General features: G+C 38.7%; 1 pseudogene; it reads right to left on the reverse strand.

Annotated features, from left to right (window-relative positions):
- Positions 1-1,300: 1,300 nt before the first annotated feature.
- Positions 1,301-2,745, reverse strand: LOC105498355 (outer mitochondrial transmembrane helix translocase pseudogene; annotated as a pseudogene).
- Between the last annotated feature and the right edge of the window lie 5,888 nt (positions 2,746-8,633).

An 8,633-nucleotide genomic window follows, 5' to 3' on the forward strand; every position in this document is an offset into this window, starting at 1 on the left:
TTTTTCCATTTTTGGTATCTTGTATTCAATTTTTCCATCCTCTTCACAATCTTCCATTAACTTGCTTTTTGTTATCCAGTGTTCACCTGAAACTTCTACCCCACCATTCAAAGTACAACCAAAGAATAAATGATCTTATAGATGTTGTGAGAGACATTATCAGATAAATTAATCCAGTAACACATGAATAAAGATTGAGAGTTTTTAAATAAGTATAGTAAAAGCAAAAACATATGAAGCATAATTTAATCTGATGATTCAGAAGGCACCTCAAGATTGTGTTGTGCCATTTTCCTCATGCTGCATGTTTAGGTGCCTATAACAGAATTCTGGTTAGTAAAATATTGAAAAAAATTTGACATATAATTCACATTAAATGACTACAGATAGATACAATATGGGCATTTTGATGTGTACATTTGTACTTGACCAGGGTACAATTTATAATATACTAAGTAAAGTAAAATTAATTACAAAATGAGTATTTTTAGCACACTTAGTAACAGCTACTTGTTTTAAACTATTATTTCATTTTTGATGACCAAATTATATTTGACCATAATTAAAGAACACATAACCTTAAAATAATATTTAAGAAACATAGTTACAACAGACATATGTTACATTAAATGAAGAAAGTAAAGAAACGTACATGTATTAAAGGGTACTGAGGTTTTTCAAACCTTTGCTTTTGAAAAGTCTTTTAATCCACTTTCATGTAAATCAATTTAAACTTAAAAAGTTTATACTCAGTGTACTTACAGAAAGAGGTGAAATTAGTATTGAGCACATGACTGCCTAACAACCATTCAATGCTGATCACGAACTAATATTTTTATTTGATTATCCTGACAAACATAATAATTGAGCCCATGTATATATGCAAGATGTGGAGGATCCAACTAATCAACTGCAGAAAGAAAAACACTCAACTTAAAAAAGGTTGAAACAAATGACAAATGGAAATGGCTGAATCACTGTACCTTTTTGACACAACCTTAAATCTTAGTTTTACTATATATTATTTGGTACTCCTGGATTCAGTAGTTGGGGTAAAAAAGGTTTCTGTATTCAAACATATTTACAGAATGTCAATATAAAATGTGTGGATATATACATTTAATATACACACACATATGCGCATACACACAAACGCATACTCGCATGTCTAGGAACCAGCACCTAACCACATCCCTGTTTCTCACTAATGACCCAATGAATCATTTATGACTTTAAGACCAGCTTAGATTCTATAAGGCTGTACAATATATGGCTAAAGAGGTCAAACACAAGCACCCATGTTCAGGATGGATTCAACTGTTCCTCCTCATGATTTTTGACAAACAGTAATACCACTTATGTAACAACTATATCTCAATAACTTAGAATTCAGAGTATAAAACCATAAACATTGAGCTCCCTCATTGTTTAAAGAACACTCTTTCCATTCTATTTCCACTGACTGATAAGAGGACGCACCAAACTAGATCACAGAACTGTACAAATAATCTTTACTCTTAATCTAAACAAACGTGTTAAAACATTCTGAAATGCTGCATCCTTTGATGTCTTCATCTTTTCAATTGCCCGATGCAGGTCCTGCTGTTGAACAGGCCGAATTTCATCTTCATCATGGCTTTCTTCTGATGTAGAATTAACATATTCTCTAACACAGAGGAGGGCAGCATCTCGACACATCTCTTTTAGGTCACTTCCTGAAAAGCCGTCAGTTTCCTGGGCAACTTCTAGCAGGTCTACATGCCTATCCACATTTTCATTTTTCAAGATGAGTTTCAGGATTGCTTCTCTCTGTTTTAAAGCAGGCTGGTTGATGTGAAATCTTGTAGGCATTCTTCTCATTATAGCAGAGTAAAGGTCCTGAGGACGACTGGTAGCTCCCATTACTATGACCTGGCAACTGTGATCAGTATCCCATCCATCCCAGAGACTCATAAACTTAGCTTTCATCATGGCTGTAGCTTCATGGTCAGAACTTGAACGGTTTCATAGAAAAGAGTCTATTTCATCTATAAAGATGATGGATGGTTGTAGCTTTATGGCAAGGGAGAAGATAGCAGCAGCCAATTTTTGAGGTTCACCATACCACTTGTCAGTCAGTGTCGAAGGCTGAAGGTTAATAAATCGACAGCCTGCTTCTTTGGCAGTGGCCTTGGCAATCAACGTTTGACCACAGCCTGGAGGCCCATAGAGAAGAACACCTTTTGGAGGTTGCAGAAGCCTGGAATTCTCAAACAAATGTTTCTTTTTGATAGGTAAGATGACTGTGTCTTTCAGATCTGTAATGACATCATCGAAACCTGCTATATCACTCCAAGTAACATGCATATTAAGAGGGTCTACTAGATGAGCAGCAATACTCATTTCATATTCTGAGACCTTCACATTTTTCATACCGATTTGCTTCATTAGTTTTTCTGCCTGTTTCTGAGCTTCTACTTTTTGCTTTCTGGTTGGATCAATTGCATCTACCATCCATTTGATAGTAAAGTATGTCACTGCATCAAATATTGTCAAACGGAAAATTAAACCAACAACTTCATTTCGACTCAAAGGACGAGAAAATGCTTCAGCATGTACCATCTTGATTGTTAACCCAGGAGCAGAAGCAGCCGGAGAAATGCCCTCAGCCGGCCTCGCACAGGAAGGAAATGCAGCCTGAGGGAGAACACTTCTGGTGGGAGCCGCGACCCACTCCCTCTCACAGAGCATGCGCGACCCCCGGTCGCCAGCGAGAATACGGCGTGCTCCCAGCCTTACAAGCGGTGAGCGAGAGCAAATTCGTGCAGCCGGTGCTTGCTTAACCTGCTACCTGCTGGCCGGAGACTTTCTGCGAAGCCCGGAGCCTCAACTTTCTCACATAGGTAACTGGGATTCTTCAATAATGAACATATTTTAAAGTAAAGAAAATGGATTGACAAAGCCCTGATTCTTTGTTATTCAAGTGAGGTTTAGAAATGAGTTGGATGGTTGTGTTAGAGGACCAAGTTCATATGCCCGCTGCATAATAACAGACCTATACACTGAGGCAGCTGGGTTTACATCAGAGAAAGTGTTTAATGATCTCAGGGTAGCTGAGGAGATGGAAGGAGACCCTCAAATCCATCTCTCCAAGGAGTTTGGGGCCGGGGTTTTAAAGGGATTTTTGGAGGGCAGGGGGATGAAAAATTGGGGCCATTCGTTGGTTGGGGCAAGAAGGATGAAATCATCAGGATGTGGAAACTGCATTGTTTGGGTAAGTCAGCTTCTCTTGGGGTCCTTCAGACCAGCTGATGTCAGTAATTTCACTGGTATGCAGGCCTTGAAAGAATACCTCAAATGGGTAAATTTAATATTTCATAGTGTTTAGGTTGTTGACTATAAAGCAGTTAAGGGGAGCTATAATCTGTGACAGGGCTTATGTGATTCTGTGGCAGTAGGCTGTGAACAACTATGAGGAAGCACGTCAGAGAGCAAGCTGACCTAATGATTAATGCTGAATGTGCTGGAAGCTTGGTTTATTTTGGTTTCTTCCCCTCCCTTCTTCTATGATAAATTTTATAAAATTTATAAGGACAGTTTCAGTTGAGTCCAGATCACAAAAGAGAAGATAGGATTGGAGGTAAAGATTAGGAGCATCATGAGATCACGGATGAGAATCCCCAAGGACAGGACTATGATAAAAGCAACCTCTGAGCATGTTACAATAAAACTGTTCTTTAAAGATGTGATTCTTACAAAACGGCAACTCTCCCCTCAGGAATAAAAGAGGTCCCACTAGCCTCTGAGAGCAGCTACTTCAACCTCAAAACCAAGGAGTTCCAGCCGAGTGGCTGGGAGAGTTGATGAGCAGCTTCTTCACCTCCCCTTAGTGCTCCTTTGAGGGAGCTAAAATGCATTACAACTGCCACTGTTGTCTGCCCTCTGGAAGTTTACAATGTGAGACAAATGTTCAGTCTATTTAGGACATGAACTGTTTCTGAAAATATGCCCCTCACCATACAAGAGAAGCAATGGATTCTTAGTGTCCAGAAATAGAGGTCTGACTGAAATTTGACTTGAGCTTGATAATACGTGGCTTGCCTTGTTAGGATATTAAATATTAGAGAGGTAACTCATCACTGCAGATTAATGAAGTCATCAAAATCATTTAGAAATAATTGCGGGCCTAATTTTAATTAGAAGTTTGATTGCTACTATTGAAACGAAGTAAGAGAAATGCACACTCCTCACCCTCTGAATGTTGTTCTCATTGACAACAACTATGTCAATCTTTAGCTCATTAGTGGCCCTTTCTTGAGATTTACATTAGATGGTTTCCAAAGAATAGAGTATTTTAGGCAGGGAATATAGGGTGGCAGGACTGTAATTAAAAAAAACTCCTAGAATCAAAAGAAAAGATAGAAATGTCATTTTCTGAATGTAAGCAAATATAATGTAAGAAAAATTGATGGCTTTCAGAGAAGTAAGATAAAATAGTATTCTAACAGGTTGGGATATTTTCATCAGTTTGGCAAGGAGAAAAAGGAGTGCCCCTAAAATGGAAAGCATCTATCTAAAAAGAAACAAATATAAAAACCTTCAAATGACTGTCTTAAAGAAATGTTGTACATAGATATAAGTTGTTGATTAGCATGTTGAAATGGGAGAGTTCCCTGACCCCGTTGTAGGACTTGTGACAGGGGTGTGACTCATTTGCTCACCACCACTCACTCAAGCCCCTTATGGGAGGGGGAGCATGCAGATGGGCAAGTACAGGAGCTGACGCAAGCGCATTTGGGCTCCAGCCCCATGGTAGCATCTAGGGATGTGTTACAACTAATGCCCTTTTAACAGTTGCCATCCATGGATGGCTAAGTGTTAAACCAGCTCAGTGGAGAGTCAGGGTAACAGCCTTTTACACCCTGACTGCTTGGTACCCAGGTCCTTGTCCAGTGTCCAAGAAGAATCAGGTCACCTGGACTTGAAGGATGGTGACTGAGGGGCTTTCATTGAGTGGTGGAGGTGGGTCTCAGTGAGATGGATGGGAAGCTGGAAAGGGGATGGAGTGGGAAGATGACTTTCCACTGGGGTTTGGCCGTCTATGGTAAATTCCCCTCCAACCGTCCCCAGCCAAACTCCTCTCAACATTCGGATGCTCCTTCTCTTCTCTCCTTTTCTGCTGCAATGCTCTGCCACTCTTCTGTTCCTCTGTTTCTCTGCTTGTGGAGCTTGCAATCTATATGAGCAGAGGATGGGGGCATGGCAGGCCAGAGTGGCCTTGGAAAAGGTGATATTTGGACAGGAAAACTAGCAATGCATGTTTCTATTTAGGGCTGTGTGTTTCCAGGCTTGAGGGTGGGGCCTTTGCAGGGTACTGTCCTCTACTACCCAGTATTTTCCTGCCTCCTGTCCTTATCAATGTGATTTTAGAAATGATACACCAGAGACCAGGATGCATCATTTATCAAATCTTATCCTCACATGGAAAGAGAGGAAGAAACAGACAGAGAAGGAGAGGCAGGTGGGAAGCATAGAAACAGAAAAAGAGGCAGAGATTATGTGGAAAATAAGCATTTTGCTCATCAAAGTGGTGTACTCTGGAATAATGACAGTTTTCTGAGTTCCACATGGCCTATTTTATTCATGTCTAACTAGTTTATTTTACTTTGATTTCATATTTTCCAAAAACTTGTTGTATTTCTATTTATTTGTTTATTTATTTAGAGACAGGCTGTTGCTCTGTCGTGCAGGCTGGAATGTGGTGGTACAGTCATGACTCACTGAAATCTCAACCTTCTGGTCTCAAGTGATCCACCCACCTTCAGCCTCCTAAGTAACTAGGACTACAGGCCCGCACCACCAAGCTTTGCTAATTTTTATTTATTTTTTTTTTTTGTAGAGACAAAGTCTTACTATGTTGCCCAGAACATTCATATTTTGAATTTGGCTTTTCAAGTATTCCAGGATATGGTGAGAATGAAAAAGTTCAAGTGGCATGATTGATTGCTTAACAAATATCAAAATGTTGTTCTAAGTATTTTGTTTGCACTACCGTGTCTAAGGGTACTTAGAAAATAGCAATTCTGGTCACTAATTTTTTTGCATTAATAAAGAATAAATGTGTTTTCTGAGTGTCTTTGAGTTTATTTTCCATAAGTTAATAAGTAAACTAGTAAAATCAAAGATTGGGATAAGACATTAGTTTTCAAAATAATGTTATAACCCATTCTATATTAAAAAGAAAACAAAGAAACACAAATTCACTGGTCTTTCTCTTTGTTACTTCTTATTGTGACAAAGTGCATTTTATATAAAATATTATCATTGGGCAATTTCTCAAATGCTATCAGGAATTTTTTGCGGGTATCCAAGAGCAAATTTTTTGCAAAGAAAACAAATGGTTAACCAAGTTAATTTATATAAACAAAGAAAGGGGTATATATGGCAGACACTACTAGTGCTGGCTGTGTACCAAATTATTCATTCTCCTCTGTGTTACCAAGAGACCTACACTTTTGGAGCATCAGTGTTCCCAGGCTACAAAACAAACAAACAACAAACGAAGTCCCAGCCTTCCTTGCAATTAGAGGTGTCCATGTTACATAGTTTTGGCCCACTTAAAAAGAAAAGAAATGAATGGAAACATGCTAGATATTTCTGGAAATGTTATTTTGGAAACTTTTATTTATTCACTCCATAATTCACTCGGTTTTAAGTACAGTGTACACACTGTGGCTCCTTATTACAATCAGCACCTATACAAATTTATAATTCGCCCTCTCCATAACTCTTCTCAGTGGAATTAGAATGACGACGTCAAGGCCAGTGCATTGCACAACTTTGGTGAGCACTGTAATCCATGTAAATAGTGTATTCTGAGGGCACCAACACTGTCTCTGGAAGAGGTTGCAGCCTGATTTCACAGAACCAAACTGTTGTCTTAGTTTATGCATAAATGTCTGCAAAATGTCATGGTTCTTTTGAAGAATTAATCATATTGAGTTATATTTTAAGGGAGAAGATATGTTGGATTTTCATAGGAACAGCCTTGCCATTATTCTGAAATTTCTAATCAAACACTAGCATTTGAATATTTTTCTTGTGATGACAGTCCCTTACTTCAGGTGGTTTGGCTAGTTCTCCATCTCCAAGAGTGCTTTGTCCTTTATAAACGGCAACAATGACAATGGTTTGAAAAAGCCAAGTTGGAGGGAACATTTAAGAATATAAATTTGATGATTCTGCAACTATTCTGGGCCATCAATGGAGATGGAAACATGAACAATTTATCTCACAAAACAAGCTTAGGACAAATGCACACTGGGTCAATAGTTTTCCTCATTATAATTGATGGTAACTCTGTCCTAGTTGCTCAGGTCAGAAACAGAGTAATTCTTGACTTTTCTCTTTCTTTCGCACTTCACATCTAGTCCAACCACAAATGATGTCATCACCAATTACCACTTAAATCTCCATGTAAGTTCTTTCAGTCATGGTTTTGCTTTACTGATTTCAGATACAGCTGGAACCAGGGTTTGCAGGACCCTTGAGGTTAGATAATTCACATTTCTCCTTCCTGCATTTACTCTGTCTCGTGCCTTCAAAGCCAAAGAGATTTAAATAGCAATTGAATTGCATACTGACTTTCACGTTTTTTCCTTCCTTTGATTTTTGTTCTTACTAGCTCCAATGAAATGTAAAATACCCTGGAATCTTTAATGTTCTAAATTGTTCTAAACTTGGAATCTAGTCTATGTGGCACTTGAAATCTCAGCAGATGTCTCCTTTTATCACCTTTGTAGTGAAGATTGCTATGATGACCGGATATAGACAATGCTGTCATTATTGAGCTGATTTCTTCATGGAAGTATCTCTGTCTGAACAAGATTGGACTGAGACGTTACCTAACTTCCATGGTAAGGTGGGTGACAATGTGGCAGGACACATTTTTATAGCCAAAAAAGTGTGTGTGTTCTTTTATAGCATCCTAGGACCCCCAAAAGGCTAAATCCTAAAAAGGAGGTCCAAGTACTGATAATATCAGTCTAGGGGTTCAAAAAGGTACACCTTGCCTGAGGCATCCAGTTCAGCACTTGTCTGGCTGGAAAATTTATAAAAACAATTAAAATTCCCTGTACAATGATAGTCCCAAAACTTAGGACACTAAAGATGAAATGAAATTTAGGGAACCTTTTATTCAAATACCTCCTTTAATAGAACTACAGGCATGATTTTCATTGACCAGATTTACACAGCAATTTAGAGGATGATTTGGACTAAAAACTTGAGAAAAGAAAAATCATTCAGAGCAATCTGAGCTGTGTGAAGTACGTAAAATGTATCAGGCCCAGAGAGACAGGAGTGTGGGACTTCAGTCATGTCACCTCCTCCTCCATGCCTGAGGGCAATTGTTTAAAGTAATTTTGTTCCTGACTAGCTGTCTCACCCATTATCTTCATATTACTGGAATTTTAGTTTGTTTTTTCTTTTATTTTCTTTCCTTTTTTTTTTTTTTTTTTTTTTTTTTTTGAGACAGAGTCTTGCTCCATTGCCCAGGCTGGAGTGCAGTGACACGATCATGACTCACTGCAGCCTTAAGCTCCCAGGCTTATGCAATCTTCCCACCTCAGCCTCCCGAGTAGCTGGGACTACAG

The sequence above is a fragment of the Macaca nemestrina genome, chromosome 1, assembly GCF_043159975.1.
Source record: "Macaca nemestrina isolate mMacNem1 chromosome 1, mMacNem.hap1, whole genome shotgun sequence".
Lineage (NCBI taxonomy): Eukaryota > Metazoa > Chordata > Mammalia > Primates > Cercopithecidae > Macaca > Macaca nemestrina.